Here is a 21,383-nt window from a genome sequence, read left to right as displayed (position 1 = left end):
GGCAATGCAGGGCGAGCAGAGGGCAAGGCACGGAGCAAAGCGGCCCCTAAACGGAGCAGCAGCACCGTGGGTCCGCATCCCCCCCGCTCTGCAGCCCCGCAGCGCTGAGCACCTTCCCGTCCTACGGGGATGCTGCGGCCGGAGCGGGGCTGTGCCCCAAAAGGCAGCGCTGCTTCTTTTATTATTTAAAAGGTGCCGCTGGAGGTAGAAACACATGAAAGTCTGTGTAGGACAAGGGAAGGAATTATCCCTCCCATTGATTTTCGCTCTGGGGTATTAGAAAGAACACAGCATTTATCTGGAGATTTCTTCCCAAAGCTAACTACGGACTTTCAAACGTAAATGAGACTTGAAAGGGGCTTATCAGGCGAACGATCTGCCGCAACCATCATCGCCGAAAGTGGGAGCCCCGGCGGGGAGCTCTGTGATGCCATTGTTGGTCTCCGGACATCTGAAAGCTGCCATTGTTGTCCCCGACTTCAAACAGCACCAAGAGGACACGGCCGAGGGACAAGGACCGGGCAGGAGCTGCAGGACAGGCCGCTCTCCCGCACGCCTTCCCCCCCCCGAAGCCATCGCTCCCGGCGGATCCCTCGGCTCCATCCGCGCCGGGGCCGTCCCGGGGAGCGGGAGGACACGGGGGGATCCCGGGGGTGGCGATGCCCGGCGTGGGGTCGCCGTGACCCCGCGGCACCGCTGCGGCTCCGCCCCGGGCACGAAGCGCAGCCCCCCGTGCCGCCGCAGCCCCCGGCGGCAGGTAGCTGGGAGCCTGTAATTGGTGAGGCAGGAGATTAGAAATATCGGCAGCCTCTAAGTAAGACTTTAATTTACTGGCAGATCAATAGCGCTAGGGTTATATTGGCAAAGTGTCTACAACTCTATTGACTCACGCAATTCCTCTTATCAATTTATCAGAAATCTGGAAGCCAGAAGATATTGTTTGAAGAAAAAAGGCAGCGGGAGTTTGAACACTTAGCATGGGCTGCCCAATCAGGCTCTTAGCGCTAAGCATTTTACAGCAGATGTATCTGCTGCAAAGGAGGCTAATATATGATATGATTAAGAGCTAACTTGCCTCCCCACATGCCACGCAGCCTTTTCAAGCCGTTCCTCACCTCAGACCTTTGCACTGCACACACCACTACGACACGAGCAGCCCCAGCAGCCCCAATGGAACATGGAAAACTGGCACTCTGCACCACAAAAGTCCTACATTCGGACCTGCCGACCGCAGCCAGGCCGAACTCCATTTCCCATAGAAGGAACCTTATGGGACTCCCTCCTGCACTGAGAATCCGCTCACAGGGATTTCGGAAGAATCACTCCTTCCACACTTGCACAGAAAATGAGGAGAGGGCAGGTGTACACCCAAACCTGGCTTCCCTACTTCAGAAGAACTCGACATACAGGGCTCATTCCTTTACCCCACTTATGCCCAGTCTGCCTCAGCAGGAGCATGGCTGAGCTGGGCTGCTCTGCTGCAGAGCCGGAGGAAAGCCAGCACACCTCCATCCGCTCTGCACCTCTGCATCCCCCACACACCCGTGCAGCCACCACAGCCAGGCAGGGCACGAGCCCATCCCAGCCTCCAAGGCAGCGCACCGCCCTCAGAAACCAACCCAAAGGAACCCCCAGCTCTGTCACCAGGGGAGCAGTGAGTCCCAGCCCACCCCCACGCTGAGGGAACACAGGGTGAGACCCCCCACTCCCTCCTGTGCCCCAGGTGCTTCCTGGGACAGGGTCACGCAGCCAGCCCTGCAGGGCAGCCCGGCTCCTGGCAAGTTACAGACCAGGTTGTTTAGCATCAGAACGAGCCCCCCTGAGGGCCTCCTTTATCCCATTCACAGCTACACTTGGTCTTTAACCAGGGCAACCTGATGCCAGGAGGAGAGCAGTGGAACTGTTTGCATTTGTTCAGTGTTACCATGAACAAACCCTGACACCAGGCGCTGCTCTGGGCCCCACGCACAGCTCGCTGCTGTCCCATGCCCCAAAACCAGCACCACCCTGGAATCACGAGTCTCCTCTCAGCCACATCCAGCCATGGCACAGCACACCTGTGAACATGGAGCAAGGATGGGGGCTGTCCTTGCAGTCCCACAGGCCTCAGCCGTCTGGAGCATCCATTCTCCAGGACGATGCCCAGGTCCTGCTGCCTGGGAGCCCCCCGGCCAACTGCCAGCTTTACACTGCACCCACAGGACAGAGCCTCAGCCACATCTCCACCATCATGGAAAGAGCAGAGCACAAGTTGGGCTGCCCTGGAAAGCAGCATCCCGCAAGAGACCAGTTCAGCTGCAAATAAAGTTTCAACTTGATTGGAGACTGTCCCAACTGCTTAATGGCCCTCCTCTATTTAAATGCAGATTTGAACTTTTCACCCAGGGTCAGGCAGATGGAGCCCGGCAGCCCCAGCAGGGTCCAGGCGCCAGGCCCACTGTGCTGCAGAGGACCCGGACCCCCACCGCAAGGAGCAGCAAGGCCGGTGAGAAACCCCACCCGGAGCGTAACGGCGACTCGGCCGGGCTGCCCCAGCTGAGTGTGGGCAGCGCCCGGCAGAAAACAGAGCTGAGGAAAACCTCTCAGGTGCAGAAATGGGACCTTGGACACAGGCCCCACAGCCGCAATTAAGCCAGGATACTGCAAGCCACGGCAACACCCAGAGCTTCCAGCCCCAGCTCTGTGATGGGTGAGGCTGCCCGGCACACTGCACCGCCTCAGGCTGCTGCCAGCCCCAACCCACCCTCACACCAACCCCCTGGGCTCACCAGCAGCAGATCAGCCAGAAGGGAAGGATGCAAAGAAAGGAAACCCATGGAAATGCCAGACAGGGGGAGAAGAGCAGGGTAACGTCAGCGCGTTCTGGAAGTACACACATGCACCGTGCATTACAAATGCTGAGCGACAAAACTTGTCTGAACTTTCCAGGGAACACACCTCTGAGCTGGACCGCAGGATGAGCTCCAGCACTGCAGAGCCCTGAGGTCAGGACAGCAGCATGGCACAGCACAGCTGGCAAAGCACCACCAGGCACCAATAGCCCACACTGCCCGAGGACACAGCACAAAACCAAGCACTGCCCTGCCTTTCCTTGAGCCATGCCAGCACAGTTTGCCCCCATCCTGGAGTGGACACCAGCGATACCTGCACTGCTCTGTTGGTAGGAAGAGAGCACGCTGCACAGAGAAGGCAAGGAAGAGGGGTAGGGAGAAGGCATCTGTCAGTCAAAGCCTCCACGAGTGCTGCTATGAAAAGAAGCAGTGGCTTGCCACAGCTTTAAAAAACCACCCGTGACAAGTGTGGTAGGAGGGCTTCGTACACCAGGAATAATTGCCTCTCCTAGAGCTTTAATCATCGAGGTTGCTATGAGAAACTGACTTTTCTCCCCCTGGATTAATCAAAACCATGTTATTCAGCATGGCAGCAGGACAGGGCTACAACTCCACGTCCCTTTGTCTTGCAGGATATGAAATGAAAAAGTAAAAGTAAGGGCAGGGGAAAAACGTCTTCTGGGTCTAGAATCCAACCAATGATGAACCACTGGTTGTAAGAAGAGGTGCTTCAATGCAGAAGGGCATTAGAGCAGAAAGCCAAGGTAAAATACACTGCCAACCCCTCTTCATTTGGTAGTCATAAGGTGATGGTGCAAATAGCAATCAGGGTTTCAGTCTCTAGTAAAAGTCCCTTGAGCAGCAACCCACTGCTTCCAGCAGCTTTCCTGTAAGGCCTGGAGCACCACGCACACTTAGGTACATTTTTCTCTTATTGTTGGATCCAGTGCTTCTCTGCTTACTCCACTGCACCATTAATTCACTCTTCCACAGTCTCACTGACTCAGTGGGTGAGAAGGTGGCTTGGCCTGAAGGCAGGAATGAGGACAGGGCAGCCCCACGTTCCTCAGTGGGAGCTCTGAGACACGGCTCAGCCCCCAGCCCTGGTGCTGAGCACGGCAGCAGCTCACCGGCACGCGACTCAACCCCAGCAGAAGCAAATACACGCACAGACCACAAGAAATGGGAGGGAATGGAAGATTAAAAGGAGCAAAATCCTCACGTCCAAGCTGGTACACAGACACGCTGCTCCCAAGAAGAGGAAATGCCTTTCCCTCCCCAAAAGCAAAATCCAAACTCCAAGCTGATGTCAAAGGCCATCAAATTCCACCCCTTGTCGTGCCCACGTCATCAGAGCCTCTGGAGCCTCTCGTCTGGGAGAACCATTCATCCCCTCGCAGCAAACGCTCCCCTCCTCCATGTTAGAAAGCAAACATCACCAGTCCAGGACAGGAGCTTGGGTCTGTTTTCCTCATCTGCAAAGCTGCAGCAGCCTGGGCCCGGCAGCACCGTGCTCACAGCACCCTGCCAGCACATGGCAGCCAACCATGGGGAGCAGCCAACCATGGGGAGCAGCCAACCATGGGGAGCAGCCCGTGGGGCCAGGGCTGGGCCCACTGCACCAGAGCAGAGCCAGTGGCACAGTACTGTGGCACAGCATTGTGGCACAGCATTGTGGCACAGCATGGCATGGCAGGAACACACATGGCTCCAGGCACTGCCTGTGCAGCAGGGACAGGCCCGGTGCCTGCATGCAGGCAGTGCTGCTGCAGGGGGTGGGCAGGTCAGATGCCTGAATTGGGGAGAATAGAGACCTTTTGCTAAAGCTGGAGGAAGCAATGAGAAAAAAACGCTAATTAACTCAGCAGCAAGTTGTTAGTATTTGCATATAAATGCCGCCACAAATCATTATAAACAAGCTAGAACAAGCCAGGGCCATTAACATACACAAATCCAGCCTGGCCAGAGTGGGTGGGTCGGATGGAGGCCAGCTGCCAGCTCCAGGATGGCAGCGGACAGCGGCCTTATCTCTGCCAGCACTGCCCTTACCAGCACCAACAGAAGCCACGGGGATCAATCCTCTGCCCCTACTGAAAAAACAAAATACAACCACACTCACAGAAACACAAAGCAGAACAACAAAGAAACGGGATAAATTCCTAGGCCTCACTTAGCAGCAACACAACAGCTGGAAGAGAAGTCCAAAGGTGCTGATGTCCCCGCGGCAGCTGTGCTCCCCACGGGGCAGCTGTGCTCCATGCAGTATCAGAGCAGCGCTGTGGGGACGGCTGCTGCCCGCAGCCCAGCTGTGCACCAGGCCCAGGCAGGCAGACACCAGGCAACGAGGGAACCTGGTGGTTTGGTAGCCCGACACCACAAGGTTCTTCCTCCAGGGAGGATGAAGAAGGTGGCATGAGCTGTAGGAACACATCCCACAACTGGACCCAAAGCAAAAAAAAAAGTAACAGCCCAAAAGCAGGACAAGCCCCAGGGACGTCACAGCTCCACGAGTTCACTCCTCCAAACACCGCAGTGGTTCGCTTTATCACAATGCATTTCATCGGAGCGGGCCTCCAAGCTCTCAGTGCCCAAGAGGCTGCTACGCAGAGAAAAGGGCTCAGCATTACAAGGAGCACACGACTTTTCCTTCCACAAAAAGCCCAAATCTGCAGTTTCACTACTGTGGGGTTCTGCTGTTTTTTCTCTCTCCGACCGGCATCTTAGGATTCAAACAAAAATTCAAGCAATTACCAGTTTACATTGAGACTTCAGTTAAAAAAAATAAAAAAAATCCACTTTCTAATTTTAAACAGGAAACTCTTCCTGGCACGATCCCAACATCCCTTCCACAGTGACTTCTATGAAACACAAGTTTCTCGTCCCCAGCTCCGAGCGCTGCCAGCTCCAGCAGAGCTCAGGCACAGCCCTGGCTGCCCACTGCCCTGGGACTGCCCCCGCCAGAAGCTGGAGCCCCTTGGTAAATGGAAAGCATCCATTAAACCATGCCCAGGCAGGCGTTTGCAAAACAGTGTTTAGAAATTCATTACCTCTTATCAGCAGTCAATGAGCATGCCTGGCTTCTGAGAGAGGCTGCAGCATGACACATCTAAACAGCAGCCAAGTTTGAACAATCAAGTAAGATAGAAAGGACGGGCTTCTCCACCACAACAGATAATGCATACCTAAATGGTTTTATAAGAGTATGAAAGTTGAGATATTCTAGACTAGATTTCTTTTCCACCTAAGCACAAAGGAATCACAAAAGCTGCTAAGAGCATCTCCTGGTCTCATGTCCTTCACCACCTGATTTGGAAACTATCCTTGTTCAGGCTCTTGAGTGTGTTTGCAGGTGTAATGAGTTTTATTTGTCCGGGCTGGGAAGCCAGTTGTTAAGCTCACATTTTCACTCTGGGGTATGAAGTTTTTCTTCACTAATGACTTCGTACAGAACAAACCACTAAGAAATCTTCAATCTGTAGTAACAATCAGAATCTGATGGCTTTATACAGGAATTGCTCTTTAACGACCAGGAAAATGGGCAGCTATACAAAGACATCCATTACTGTTGGAGGACAAAGCTGAAGTGATGCGAAACTGAGCTGAACGTTGTACAGATGTAGCTAAATCACTATAGCAACTGATGGAGGCAAATTAGTGTAACACCCTACATGGACAATCAAGTCTCAGCCTGGGGAGGACGTGACAAAGCACTGCACACAACAAGCGGGGCCACACGATGGGGATGCACCGGTTTATTCCCACTTGAAATACTTCAAAAACCCAGCAAAATGTTCTCACTTGTTGAGTCTTGAGTCAGAGCAGGAGTAGCTCTTGGCTACTATGGGCAGCAGGAAGGGGTCCTGCACTGACAGCATCCAACGAAGACTTGCAGCGCTGGTCAGAACCCAACGCAGCCGCACAGCACCACCACTGCGGGCAGATGCCTCCAGCAGCTCCCTGCCAACCTCTGGCCTTCAGATGTGTGTGCAGACTGAGCCAGCATCGTGCTGCACAGCCTCAACACGCTTGACTTACAAAGACAACAAGAACAGTGTGCCAACACAGCTGACATTCAGGAGCAACATCCAGCCCCAACACAACCTGCCTGGGAGGAGAACATGACACATGCACAGGCAGCCCTCAGCCTTCACCGGCAGCTGTGCATCTCCCTGTCACCCCTCCACTATAGACACTGAAACTCCAGAGCATTACAGCGTTAGTAGAGATGCGAAGCACTGCTTCTAAATACTAACAGAATCAGTTTGGAAACCCGCAGCAAAAAATTGCTTTCTAAATGCACAAAACACTAAATAGAAAAGTGAAGGGTTTAAAACTAGCTGGGCCTATTGGAGTTCTACAGAAGACTAAGCATATAGAATCATATAATCATAGAATGGCCTGGGTTAAAAAGGACCTCAATGACCATTCACGATTCATGATTGCTGTGTGCAGGGTCACCAACCAGCAGCCCAGGCTGCCCAGAGCCACATCCAGCCTGGCCTTGAATGCCTGCAGGGATGGGGCATCCACAGCCTCCTTGGGCAACCTGTTCCAGTGCGTCACCACCCTCTGGGGGAAAAACTTCCTCCTAAGATCCAACCTAAACCTCCCCTGTCCCGATTTAAAACCATTCCCCCTCGTCCTATCACTATCAACCCTCATAAACAGCTGTTACACATCTCCAAGTCAGTCTGGCTGCAGAGGAAGAAGACATGGAGACAGGCAGGGCAGGCACAGCCTGGACAACAGGCAGAGGCTCCTTTGCAGCGATGCTGACCACAGCTACTGCAGAGAGCCGAAGGGAAGCCCAGGGTTTTGTTTATTTATTTATTGTTGGGACAAAACCAGAAGTGACGCAGGCCAAGCAGCTCTCAGCCATGCCAGCCTCTGGCAGGGGAGGCAGCAGCAGGCACCAGGCAGGCACCAAACCTGCAGCAGACAGCGGCACATGGCAGCGTGCTGCACTAGTGCAGAACAGCCCAGCTCAGCCTGCTGCTGCACGTGGCTCCAAGTGAGAGCTGCAGGAGAAACTCGTGATGAGAGGCAGGAAACCCCACACAGCTGAGTGTGGAAGAATCACTGCTGCAGATTTCAGCAGTTCCAGTCTGCAGCCACAAACCAAACTGCCTTTTTTTCTTTTTTTCTTTCCTCCTTTGGCAAAGTTTTTCTAACCCAGGTCCCTTCCCTAAACTACTTCCCCACGCCTCTGCATCAAAGCCCCGTGCCAGCAAGAAGAAAAAGAAAGCATCCAAAGCAAAGCTGCTCTGAGCAGTAACTGGCTCCAAGCAGATGCAGCCATGGCCTCTGTAACGCTGCCTGCTTCTGCCTGCTCTCAGTCCTGTGCACAACAAGGCATCGCTAAGCCCTGCACGAGATCTACTTGCCAAGTCTCTGTGTACATCAGCATACGACAAACTCACACACGCAAACACCGCCTGGGTTTCTCACTGTGGCGTAAACCGGCGTGTGGACGCTCTTATTTTGGTTTGGAATCAACCAGCTTTGGTACAGTCTGTAACTGCTTCCAATTCAATTAAGCCAAACTAAAATAAACCATTCCTGAACTGAAAATAATGTCCACAGGGCATTCTAATGTGTAAGAAAATCCTTTGAAAAAATAATAATAAATCAATGCAAACTTCTCTAAGTAGGAAGGTTTGCTGGTAAGAAGAGCGTATTTGTAACGAAAATCTTTGAAACAGTCAGAATTAGAAACCCAGCGCGGCTCTTACAAGACACTTCTCAGAGCTGAACCGTATTGTTTACTTAAGACAGTTAAAAGGATATCATCAGCGTGAAATGAAGTCAACTTCAAAGTCACACAGTTTCAAGTCCTAAACATGCCACAGCAATCTCATTTTAAGAAAACACATGCTCTATTTTTGTTAAAAGTGTTTCTCTTCCTCTGCTGTGCGAGAGGCTCCTACGAGGAAGAAGGAACATTGAAACAAAACCAAAACCCTTTTACAATCAACACAGCGAAACTGCTGGAAGTACAGAATCTGTCCCCTCCATTGCAGGACCCAAAGCAGCCACTTCCACCACGAGGCCTCATGTGCCCATCCCCTGCTCCCTGTGTGATGACCTGTCCCACCACGCTCTCAGTCCTCTCTTTGTTGGCCAGGAGACACGAGCAGCCCCCAGAAGCGCTGCCAGCTGCCTGGCACCCTGCGTTCCACCCATCGTGCCTCTGTCCACTGCCACCACGCCCTCCATCTACTGGGCCCATTGCCGCAGAGCTTCTACGTGTCCAATAAACCCATCCAGAGCCCCCTCTGCCCTTTGGGGCCTCAAATCCAATGCTGGCAGCCCCCTACAGAAGCTGGGAAAACCAGAGCCCAAAGCCAAAGGCACAGAACAAATCCTGCAGCAAACAGGAGTGTTGCTCCCAAGCACCTCAGCCGGTTCCTTCTCACCCTGGTGGTACGTCCATCGTGGCTGGGGCCACACAACCTGCTCACTGTGCTCTGCAGAACAGCTCCCTCTGCACAGCATGAGATGGCGCTGCCCGTGCCCTCTGCCTTCTGCAAAGCACTGCATGCCTGGGCGGTCCCAGCCTCAGCCACTCAGCGCCGTGCCACCACGCTGCCCCTTCCCTGGCACACCAGAAGGGGCCTGAATGCAGTTCTGACAGAGGGTGAGCACAGCAGACAGCCCTATCAGTGCTGGAGGCCAGCAGCAGAGAAACCACAGAACCCACAATCTCCATGGCACAGCCAAGGGTTCTCACAGAATCTCATCAAACACATCTCACTGGTCACCATGTCCCACCCAGCAGCACAACGGGGCTGTGACAGGAATGGCCAAAGGAACAGCAGCAGCCTCACACCTGCTGGACGCAGACAGGCCACACTGTGAGACAGGAGATCCCAGCTGCGGGCAGCACGCGTCCCTGCTGAGATGCAAAGCAATGCTATGCAGTGACACACTGGGGAGCAAGCAGCCGCTCAGGGCTCTCCCAGTGCTACTGCCAACAGCACCAGGACCCCGCAGGAACTTTGGGCACAGCCAGGAGCTCTGCAGGAACCCTGAGTCCTGCCCCATGGGGCTGAGCCTTCCTCTGCATGAAGTTGGGAGCACTTCCCTGGGCACCTTCAGAATGTGGCTGTTGCTTAAACATCTGCAGCTTCAGACGGCAGCACAGCAGGCCTGCCATGAAGGGCGCTTCTCATGCAGGGCTGTGCTGGCAGCAGACACACCTGGTGAAATGCCAGGATCCCGTGCAAACCTCCAGGAAGAGGAAGCAGGGAGAAGGCTGGTCAGAACGTGGCAGCCAAGGAGAAAGCTCTTCAGACAGTCACTGCTGAGAAACCACGCTGTGGGTGGGCAGCAGGGTGCAAGGCACTGGGGTGCTCTCTGGGGCCGGGCCCACACTGCTGGCACACAGCACACATCCAACACAGCAGAGCAGGGACTGGTACAGCTCCCAATGAGCCCGTCCTGAGGAGCAAGACAGGGCACAGCGGTGCACCCTGCTGTACCTGCTCATGGCCTTGTTGAGGCTCAGACCTCCTGAGCAAGAAGCCATCGTGAGCAGGCACTGTCACCAGCACAGCGCACAGCACCCAGAACATGCACAGCACTGGGAAAACAAGTGGGTCTGCAGCACGAATTGACTCTCCTGCGCCCAGAGGAGGAAGGGCCTCCTGCTCTGAGGTCTGCTGTGGAACCATGGCTGGAGCAGCGCAGCTCCAGGCAGGAGGATATTTACATACCCACTTGAAAGCAGTGGGAGCAATGCATAACAGCTTGTGAACTGTCTGGGGGGAAAGAGATAAAGACAGGAGAAAGAAACAAAGGACAAAACGTAAGAATGCAACGATACTTTGGGAATTTAAGACATGCTACGATTTTTCATAATGAACCCCCACTCACAGTCTCTGCATGTGAACTGAGAATTATCCCACCGCACACTCCAGCTGAGGCAACATTTGGTGCTGTGCCCAAAGTCAGCGTCAGCCCTAACACGGATCCCCTGACTTCCAAACAAGCTCACAGTGTTAAGCTGCTTCCAACTGCCGGTACGGAGATGAAAAACAGCAAGAAGAAAGGAACTCGGGGAGGAAGTATGTGAAACTAAGAAGAATAGAATCAATGGGAAAAAACAAAAGCGGAGAAACGTGTGTCCAGACATCTGCAGGAGCTCTGGAGGAGTGAACGGCAGCACGCTGCAGGCCTGTATCCCCCGGGGAAGGCTGGGATTCCCTTTCCTTGGTGCCGATGGCGCAGGAGCCGATCGTGGCACCCTGCGGAGCCGCGGGTCTGGGGGCTCCTTTCTTTGAGCGCAGCCCAGAGCCCCCGGGGAGCGCGGCCCCCAGCCCTGCCCGGCAGCGGGGCACTGCAGCTCCCAGGGGCACGGCCGCTGCTCCTGCTGCCGCCCGCTCCTAATGGCTTTATGTAAATCGCGCCCGGCTCCAGCAATTTGCTGCGCATTGCGCTGGGGGGGCTGGGGAGCGCTCGGCATCAACAAAGCACAAGGTTAATTTGAAACTCGCAGCCTCGCTGCCGCACGCTGGGCTCTCCCTCGCCCTCCCTCCCGCTCTCCTTTCTGTGCAAAGCCTGACATCTACAGTTCTGTCTGGCACAGTCAGGGGCTGCTCGGCGCAGCGCACGCGGGGACGCGGGCACGGCGGGGCAGGCGCACGGTGAGCCCGGCCCAGGCCCAGCCGCGTTAAGGGGCTGTAAGGACGGCAGCGACCGTACACGGCCCGGAGCGGACACACCGCAGCCGGCACGGGCTGCCGGACAAAGAACACCCAGAGGATCCCGGCCACGTCACACCGCACAGCAGCGGCGCGTGGGACCTCACCGCGCCTAGGACAGGTTTGCAGTGCTGCTCTGCTCACGTTCTAGGGGCTGCGTGTGGCAGCACAAGGTTCAGGTGAGACAAACTGCTACGAGCACGCAGTCCAAACCACCCGCAGAAATGGCCCTGTGACACCCAGCAGATGAGCTGCCAGCACTGCCCTCATTGCTCTGAGCTGAGCCCAGCCAGCAGCATCCCAGCAAACAAGATCCCAACAATGTGCACCTGACCTAAAGCCTGAGCTCTCCTCCCAAACAACACACATCTGACCTCAGCTCCCTCCCCAACAAGATTAACGTGACCACAATGCTCATCCCAACGAGATGCACCTGGCGCAAGCTCTCTCCTCCACCAGGCACACCTGGCTGCGCTTGCACTCCCAGCTCTCTCCTGCTGTGCCAGGAAGGCCAGACCCAGAGCAGGAGCCACCTCCAGCACGGTGGGATCCAGCTGGACACTGTGAGCATTGAGATGCACGCTCTGAATCCTCCACCGAGCACCACGGTTTGCAGGAGGCTGTTGGTGGTGCTACGGGGAAAGGAGGGTTAAGGCCGCTGCCATCCAGCCAGGCCAGCTGCCATCTTGGAGCCAGCCAAGTGGGGCTGCAGGGCCCACAGATCAGCTGCCCTGCTATCGGAGCAGGAGTCAACCTCTTACTGCAGCTGCTGCCTCCATTGGTGCTCCTTCATCACCTGCATCACAGAACCCAGCACAGCTCAGCCCTGGCTGATTTATGACCCGAAGCTGGGAGAACATGGGGCTCGTGTTCCCACTCCCCAGAAGGATGGGCCATGCAATTCATAGCACAACAAAATGTTGGGTTATTTCCCCAGAAAACAAACATTACAGCTGCTCTGCTTTGGCTTTTATTATCAAGAGGCACGTCTGGCACTTGTGACATAATGAAACTACAATCAGCAGCCAACCACCCTCCTTCCTCGCCACGGCAAAGCCAAGGACGAAGCGAAGCTGCCTGCAGCCGCCTGGACAGAACCAACTTTTCCAGCAGTACTGACACGCACAGCTCACACCTGGTGCGGCCACGGCCGCTCGCAGGCCCCGCTGTCAGCAGCGGTTGCTGTGGCAATGGATGGCCGCCGCCTGCCTGGCCCAGCTCGCTGTCAGGCCCGGTGCGACGCACAGCACGGGGACACACGGAGCCCACGGCCGGTGGGAGCGCACCCAGCACAGAGCCTGCGGCCAGGGAAGCCCCCGTCTGCTTTTTGTTTTATGAAAGAAAACACGACGACTGCCTCGGACGTGTCTGTTTCTCCAAACCCTGCCTACACAGGAGCCACCTCAGGAGCAGCCCGACACGCTGCATCGTGGAGCAGACAAAGCAGGAGGCGGGCCGGGCAGCTGCTCCTGCCCTCACCTCACCCCCGGCACGATGCAGTTATATTTAGGTGCAGCACAGCCCATGGTGCGCTGCCCTCGGGCGCAGCACAGGACGCACGTTGTCCAGCCGACCCGGCGCAGTGCGGAGCAGCGCACACAGGCCTGCACACAGCTGTCCCTCTTCCCGCATCCACAACGCGGCCGCCACGCTCGGGCCTGGGCCGAGCTCCGGGCAGGGCCACGGGGCTCTGAGCTGAGAGTCACAAAGCACAGCATGGAAAGCGGCCCGGCCGCACGCAGCCCTGCAGCCCTGCCACACTGACACCGCGGGCACGTGGGGACCCTCGAGGCGCTGCCCTGCCCAGCCCTGCACGAGTGTGTCGGCAGCTCCGTGCAGAAATGCTGCAGCTCCCAGCAGTGCTCCCGGCCCAGCGCTGCCCAAAGGGCCGAGCAACTGTCCTGCAGCACCGAGCCCAGCGCCAGCAGCGTGAGCCACGGCACGGCCGCGCCGAAGGGACGTCCACGCAGAAACTGCTGCTCAATTCTCAGCTCCTCCGTGCAACGACGGCATCATTGCCGGCACTGCTGTCATTTTGGAAGCTGCAGTGAGGTGTGAGCAGGCCGACCCGCGGCCGTGCGCCTGTGTTAGGTCACCGCTCCCTGCAGCTCCATCACACGGCCGGGCCGTTCTGCCGGTGGGTGCCGCGACGTCCCGGTGGCACCGCTCGGAGACACGGGAACCGCGGCTCGGCAGCGTCCGGAGCGCGCAGCTTCCCTGCGCCTTTTGTTTGCTTTGTGGAAGGCCGCCCGCCGAGCGGGACCGGGCCGAGGCAGCTCGGGGCCGGGGGGCGGCACGCTGCCCTCAGCCCGCAGCAGCAGCCGGCCCGGCCCTGCCCGCCGCGCCCCCCGCCCAGCCGGCCCCGCTCCGCATCGCCCCGCATCGCCCCGCGGTCCAGCGGCGGCCCCGGCAGCGCAGGTGTCGGCCCCGCGCGGCTCCCGGGACGCGGCCGCTCCCCGTGCCGAGGTGCGGAGCGTTTGCGGCGCTCCCGGTGCGGGCTGTGCCGCGCCGTAATGCCCCGCGACTGTAAATCTATAACCGCTGCAATGATTTAGTGATTAAAAACACGATAACATATTGTGTAACTGCAAACCACAGAATCCCTGCCAACTCTCCTCCGAGATACAGGAACAAAAATACTGAAAATGCGTTGCTCGCAGCGGTCTTCCCAAACTCAACTGAAAGATTTTAATAATAATAACAATAATGAAAGCAGCAGCCCTGACACCCTGACAGCAGAACGGGGCCGTGCGCCGCGCCAGGCTGCAAAATAAAATTAAAGGCAGAGTTTTAAATAAGGGTTCTGGCTGTAACGAACTGCGATCTCCACGAGCCTCTCTTTTTTCTCTTTTTAAGTTTGTCGTAACTGGAATAACTGGTCCTGTGTGATGTCTTGCATATTCAAAGTGCTTTGTAATAGGATACGGAGACCGAACCTTATTTGCCTAAACTCAATGGGTTTATTTTTTCCCCTCTCTTCCCCCCCCCCCCCCATTTCTTTTTTCTTTTATTTTTCCCTTCCCCCCCTCTCCCCTAAAAGCCGGGGGGGGGGGGGGGAGAGGTGGGGGGAAGGCAAAGGGAGAGCAGTAAGCGGGGAGGAAAATACCTGGGAGTGGGACTGCGGCGGAGCACGGCGAGGAGAGCCCAGAACTGTCCATGGATCGCTCAAGGCGGCGCTGGGAGCTCTGCCCTTTGCGCGGCCGCCGTGACCCCGTTCCGTCCCGCGTTTCCCGGCGCAAATCCCGCAGCTCCGCGCGGAGCCGAACTCGCCGTGACCCCGCGGAGCCGGGGCCGCTCCGCTCCGCTCCGTTCCGCTCCGCGCGGGGCCGCGGGACTGCGGCGATACGGAGCCAGGAGCGCCCCGAGCAGCGCGGGTCGGGCACAGCCCCGGGCGCAGAGCAGAGCAGTGTGTGTGTGTGTGTGGGAGGGGGGGGGGGAGCGGAACAAAAAAATTACAACAAAAAAACAACAGAACAACCCCAAGTGATAAATAATTCACACTTCCCAAAGCCGTGTGTACGTGCACACGCACGGCGGCCCCGACCCGCGGCCGGGCGGCGCTCCGGGCTCGGGGACGGCGCCGAAGCTGCGCGGGGCGGCGGAGCGGAGCGGAGCGGAGCGGTCCCGGCGAAGGAGCGTTGGCAAATATTTAGATAAGCGCCGTGCCGGGCGGCATTAAGTCATTAAGAACTGAAACTGAGCGCGGGGCGATCGGCCTACGGCGGCCGCTGCCCTCACCTCTCCCATCCCCCTCGTTCTCATTCTTTCCCAAACGGAGCGTGCCCGCGGAAAATAAAAATCGCCGCCGCTTCTCGTGGCGGTTCGGTCCCGGCGCTCATCCCCCGGCCGGAGCTCGGCGGGCGGCGCGGCCCCGGCACCCGGCTCGGCCCGGAGCGGTTTTAAGTACTTCTTCGCCCCTTTGTTTTCAGCTCGGGCACCGCGCGGAGCGGAGCGCCGTTCCCCGGGCTGGGAGCTGCGGGCGGCGGCGCGGCCCCATCGCTGCGGAGCGCGCTCCCCTCGGGCCGCCCGCGTTGCGCGGCCGCGGGCCGGGCCCTCCGCCCGCCGCCCATCGATTATGCAGATGGCGCGGGTCGATGCCCGCCGCCGGCCCCTCCGCTCCGCGCCGCTCCGCGCCCCCCGCCCGCCCCGCCGGCGGCGCACAAAGCCGGGCAGCGCCGCTCCGCGCCCCGCGGTAAGACGGGCGGGCGGGGCAGGGGCTCCGCGGGCGCGCAGCGGCCCCCGCGGCGCCGGCACCTGCGCGTCCCCGGCGGCGGCGGCGGCGCGGGGCTCCGGGCCGGAGAGCGGCACAAAGTTTGCCGGGGGATCCGGGGCGGTGGGTGGGAGCGGGAGGGAGGGGGGGGCCGGACCAGCCCCATGCAAAGCAGCCCGGGCGCCCCGAGCAGGAGGAGCCCGAGCGGGGGGACAGGGCAGAAAAGTTGCCACTTACGCGGTCGCTGCTCCGGCGGCGGCGGCGCTTTTAATCCCGGGCGGCGGCGCGGGGGCTACAGATCCCATGCAGGCTGCGGCGGCTGCGGCAGGAGCGCGCTCCGCGGAGGGGCCCGGGGCAGCAGCAGCGGGAGCCGGGGGCAGCGGCCGGAGCCGAGCGGGAGCCGCCGCCGCCGCCGCCGCTGCCCAGCAGCAGCATCGTCGTCGGGGAGTTTGCAGCCCCCCGGAGAGAGGGGGCCGCGGGCGGCGGCAGCAGCAGCAGCGGCGGCGGCGGCGGTCGGGTCGGGGCGGAGCGGCGCGGAGCGGAGCGGGCGGCGGGGCTGGCGGTCGCCGGAGCAGGAAGCGCCCGGACTCAGATCTGATGATTGGGAAGAAAAAAAACTCTTTGGATCTTTATTCTGCTAATTAGTTTCCTGCAAAAAATGGCTGATTAGTGCAGTGCGCATGTGCCTCATTACCCAGGCACGACGGGAAGGGCTAATTAGCCACCTTCTGGATCAATAAGATTCAGCCCAGGCGGCGGGGGAGGGAGCGAGCGAGCAGGAGCGGGCGGGGGGAGCGCGGCGGCGGCGGCGGCGGCGGCGCCGCACCGAAACTTGGGGCAGCGGCCGGCCCCCAGCCCGCGGCGGGGGGGCTCCGCTCCGCGCTGTGCCGGGAGGGGGCTGGCGGCCGCCGGGAGGTTCCGCGCCGCTCCGCGCCCCGCGGCCACCTGCCCCCGGCCCCGGGCGGGGCCGCGCCGCCCCGCGCAGGGCAGGGCGAGGACGACCCCCCGCCGCCGAAGTTCCCCGGGAGGAGCCGGGAAAGTTGCGGGCGGCGAAGAGAAGCACCTCGGGGCGGGCGCCCCGCGCGGCGCGGAGCGGAGCGGCCCCGCGGCATCGCATCCCCGCGGCGCTGGGCGCTGCCCGGCCCGGCCCGTGCAAACTTTGCGGCCGCCTCCGCGCGGGACAAGCTGATGGATGCGGGCGCGCCGGGAGCCGGGCTACAGGTTTCACCAGCCAACGCTGGCAACAGCTTTGTCATTTTCTAAAAATAAGAAGCTAAAAGTTATTGTAGAAGAAGGGGCTTTTTTTGTCCCCTGCACAATATGCCTTTTGTGAGTTTAATGCCATTCTGGGGCTCTCTATAGCCCCGGACAATGGGGAACTCCAGGAGGCGGCTGTGCCTCTGCCTTTTTTCTTTCTTGCTTTCTCTTTTTCCCCCCCACCCCCTCCTCATTTTTCCTTTTTTTTTTTTTTTCCTCTTTTTTTTTTTTTCTCCTTTTTTAATTTTTTTTTTAAATTTTTTTATTTTTTAAGGCAAGGATGCAGCATTCCTGCAGCCCCAGCAGATCCTCTGGTTTGATTAAATAAACACTTCTCTGGTGTTACGGTAACATTTTTCATGTTGTCTTTGCGTCCATTTGTGATTATTATTTCATTTTTCTATTTCCAGCAGCTTTTCCTTCCCAAGCCAACCTTGACAAAAAATAGAGGTGGATGCTGGGAAGGAGGGAATCGCAGTTTCAGGAGGTGAACCAGCAAAGAACCTCTGTCCGGGATTCAGGAATATGTTTTCTTCATCCTCCTCTAAGAGACTGTTTTATTACTGGCAGGAATGCAGCTGAATTAAATCATCTCTCGAAAATCTAAGGAAGCTTTTTCAAATGGCTTTTTTTCCCTTTCCTCCCTCCCCCCTTTATTTTTTTTTTTTTTTCCTTTTCTTTTCTTCCTCCCCTCTCTTTTAAATAGTAACCCAAATAATGAACTTCCCGGTGTGTCTCATAGCATTGAACAAGGAATGCAGTTGCGGTCAGTTTTTCCATTTGAGGGAACCTTAATGTAGATGTATTTTATACTGAAGGTAATAAGCTGCATGTTTGTTGGTATTTCACTGAAATGTACGGAGCTTTCTGCATTTCTTAGTGTGGCGGTTGCTGCTGGGATTTTGACGCATCCCTTTGGTGGGACGGGGGGGTAACAGAGCAGGAACGGTTCCTAGAAATTACAGGAGGCTGCGCTGGGTCCTGCTGGAAGCATCCCGCGTTTTGGAGATATTCCCGGCGCTACAGATCGAGGTTCAGCGTGTACCATAGTTGTCTGAGTATTATAAATGCAGCACCGAGCGTGTGTGGTTGAATTGCGCATGCTGTGAGTTCTTTGCTTTGTGAAATGGACGGACCCAGCACAGTGCTGGCTCTAGTCTGGCAGCCGCTGCTCCAGGTGTGTTTGCCCGGCTCTGTGGGGCAGGAACTTCTCCTTCCAAAAAGAAACCTCAACACAAAAATACCCAAAGCAAGAAGCCCTCTGGCAGGCGGAATTGTTGGGGGCTGCTTGGTGTGCTGCGCGTGGAGGTGCACGTAATGTCTAACTGTTGTTCTGAGTTTGAGACGAATGTGTTCTGGTAATGCCATCCCAGCACTGGGTGCAGGGCGGCGGGGAGTGGGTGCTGCCTGAGTGAGCTTCTGTGGAGCAAAGAAAAAGTAAACAAGTGGGGAAGGTGGCGTGGGGACCTACAACTGATGCTGTGGGAACAGGCACCTGAGCCCACGCACGCGGATGCAGTCTGGTAGTCTTGTGCGCTTTCTTTGCATTTGTGTCATGCGTTCCAGTTCTGTGTTGCCGTCCTTTAATTTCCCGTGACAACATATGGATTCCATAAAGGCAAACATGCCGAAGTGCATCTGTCTGGGTCGCTAACACAAACCAAACCTCCCTCCCCTTGCAGCGCTGCTCCGGCCGCGCGCCGTGCCCTCCCGTGACAGCCGCTCCCGCATTCCTGTCCTTTTATGCTCCCACAGCGATCCCGAGTGCCCCAAAGGGAGGAGGGCAGCGGTCGCGGGGTCAGCGCCGGGAGCGGAAGGGTTAAGCGGGAGCGGGGGCAGCCCATGGCTGCAGCCCCCAGGAGCAGCCCGGTTGGGGTCAAGGCCGAGGGCAACTGCTGTCCCCTGGCGCGGGCAGAGCCGGCAGCGGCTGGGAGGCGAGCGCAGGCTGAGTGCGGGTCGAAGCTTTGCCCTTGTTCTGAGCACAGAGAAAGGCAGAGATCCCATTTTCCCATATCTGCCAGGGCACCGGAAGAGGCGGCAAGGTGTGCGTGTGTCCGGGTGTGCAAAGAAGGGCGCAAGCAAGGAATACCCACAGAGGCAAGCAGCTCCGTGCAGCACCAAAACACATCAAGGGAATCAAGGAGCAATTGGTACAGTAATGGTTGGGTACAGCCTTCAAACACACATGTGCGCACGTTTCTCCTCTAGCAAATTTACTTCCATTAAGACTTCTTTGTGCTGGGTGAAAAGACAACCCGGTTCCAAAAATACAGGGAGAGCCCACCCTGCGCTAACTGGAAACCCCGACTGCTGAGCCGCAGACGCCCCTTGGTTCCGTCTGTGTGGCTCTATGTACCCACAGACGGGATTTCTCGTTTGAATATCTCTTGCTGTGCTCAGTACAGAGAACCTCTCGGTATCAGAGCTCCAGGAAAAATAAGATTTTTCCATTATGAAACTTTTTAAAGGTGCCTGAGTTATGAGATGAACCCCCTCTTTTGTCTTGCAGCATGCCTGATGTATTTGCATGTAGAATCGTATTGTTCATTTGTATGTTATTTTGAACGAATGGAACTAAATACCTGTGCCATAAAGGAAAAATTATTTGTTAAAATACGTGAGGATTAAGAGGAACAACGTTAATGCAGAATGTTTGGCTTTGGCGGCAGTACATGTGGCTTTCCAGTCGTTGCTTTTCACAAAGGTGCCTGTTTTCTTTGAGATGCACCATAGGTGTGAGCGGCCTCAGGCTCCCCCGGCCCCGCAAGGAGCTGTGCAGCTCTCCTGCAGCAATGCTGCACAGCTCAGCTCCAGGCACATCCCAAGGCAGGAGCGGGCAGACTCGCATTGGTGGCGGTGATTCCCAGGGAGCCTCGGCCGTGCTGTGATGTCCCTGGGGCAGTGTGTGGGGCTGGGATGGAGCCCACGGGGCACGGGAGGCTGCGTTGGGGAGAGCACGTGGCCACGGGGAGGAGAAGGTTCCAGGCTGGCTTTTAAAATTCAGGCTTTAAAAATTACTGTGGGAAGAAAATCTCCATAATATCATCCACTTACATAGCCTTGTGCTTCTTGGAAATACGTCTGAAGCATTAGAACGAAGCGCAGAGGGCTGGAGTCCTTGAAGGAGCTCCAAATGATAAAGTCTGCCATTCATTTTAAACACAGCATGCATTGTGAAAACACAGGTCAATTTGAAGGCATTTGTCAGATTTCCAGTTCCCTCTCCTCCTTTGCAATGGAAATTTGCAATCAAATCCCTGCACTGGAGTTGGGATGTCTGCTCCATCGGTTATTACCTTATGCTCAAAGCACTGCCCAGGTACTCTGCCTTTTTATTCAGAAAGTTTGTTTGTGTGAAGTTGCACACCAGAAGGGGGGAAGGCTGAGACGAATTGGGCTGGAGCAGACGCATTTATTTAGGAAGTGGGAAAAAGGGGGGAAAGTGCAGCTGATGAGAAGTGACTGATTGCAAAGGGCTGCACAAGCCGCAGAAGCGATCTGATACCATTTAAAGACGCCCAGCAAGAGGCATGGATGGGGATATTCCAGCAGCAGCACGTTCATTGTTGGGATGCAGAAATGCAGCAGGGCTTAGAACGGGGCTGGAGAGACGCACTGCTGAGCAATCCTGGCAGAGACGTGTGTTCCTTCTGGCAGCACGTCTGTATTGTTGTGGGCAGGGGAGAGAGATGGGGTGAATGCACGTATTTACAACAAACGTGAGATATTTGGACTGGGGGGGGGGAAGGGGGAATATTCAGAGCAATTCAGAGCTCCGTTTCCTCTCTTCTTTTGTCTTCAGTGGACTTGTAGCTTTGTACTCAAATATTAAAATAAACCCGTCCATCCTTTTTGTACCCAGGGGGCACAGTGCAGCCCTGGGGGTGCTGGGACACAGTGGGCGCTTTGCTTCTCCATGCCTCTGCTGTGGCTGCTGTCAGGCTCAGCCATAGCCCAAGTCACCGAGCGTATCTTCAATGGGAATGCACCTATTTTGCAGGCCCTAACACAGGACGAGCAGATGTGTCTGCGATGGAAATAAACGCTTGGCACACATCTGTATGTTTCTTTGCTTTTTTTGAAAGAAACGAAGAAAAAAGTCTTGGCATTTAATTAGGACACAGTAACCTGATAAATATTGAACGTCATTTCTTTGTGAGCTGCTCTGTATGCTCAGTGTACTCTGGATGTATTCCACAATTGCACTTGTTTAATGCCTATATCACCTCATGCCTATTGTATTTATGTTGTCATCAATGTCAGATTTTAATTAAACAATTAAATCACTGTCACAGTAATTTCCCTAGAAAACTATTTTAAATGAAAAATCCCACAATAAATGTTTGGGAACCATCTTAAACTGAAAGGGAAGGAAATAAGTTA

The 21,383-nt window shown here is 56.5% G+C and overlaps 1 protein-coding gene across 3 annotated transcripts in view; it reads right to left on the bottom strand.

Annotated features, from left to right (window-relative positions):
• ZFHX3 (zinc finger homeobox 3) overlaps positions 1–21,383 on the bottom strand; it is a 146,105-nt gene that overhangs the window by 115,188 nt on the left and 9,534 nt on the right. The window contains exon 1 of one of the 3 annotated variants that reach the window (XM_015874231.3): positions 15,981–16,294. The exons of 1 other annotated variant lie outside the window; for it this stretch is intronic. The gene's annotated coding sequence lies outside the window, so the exon portion shown is untranslated. Of the gene's footprint in view, positions 1–14,639; positions 14,823–15,980; positions 16,295–21,383 lie in introns of those variants that run through there. One more of the 3 variants, XM_015874232.3, reaches the window with a different exon arrangement.

Source organism: Coturnix japonica, chromosome 6 (assembly GCF_054131305.1).
Source record: "Coturnix japonica strain WE chromosome 6, WE-NBRP24, whole genome shotgun sequence".
Taxonomy (NCBI): domain Eukaryota; kingdom Metazoa; phylum Chordata; class Aves; order Galliformes; family Phasianidae; genus Coturnix; species Coturnix japonica.
The sequence above is the reverse complement of the archived record's forward strand: the minus strand, read 5'-3'. Positions and strand labels throughout refer to the sequence as shown.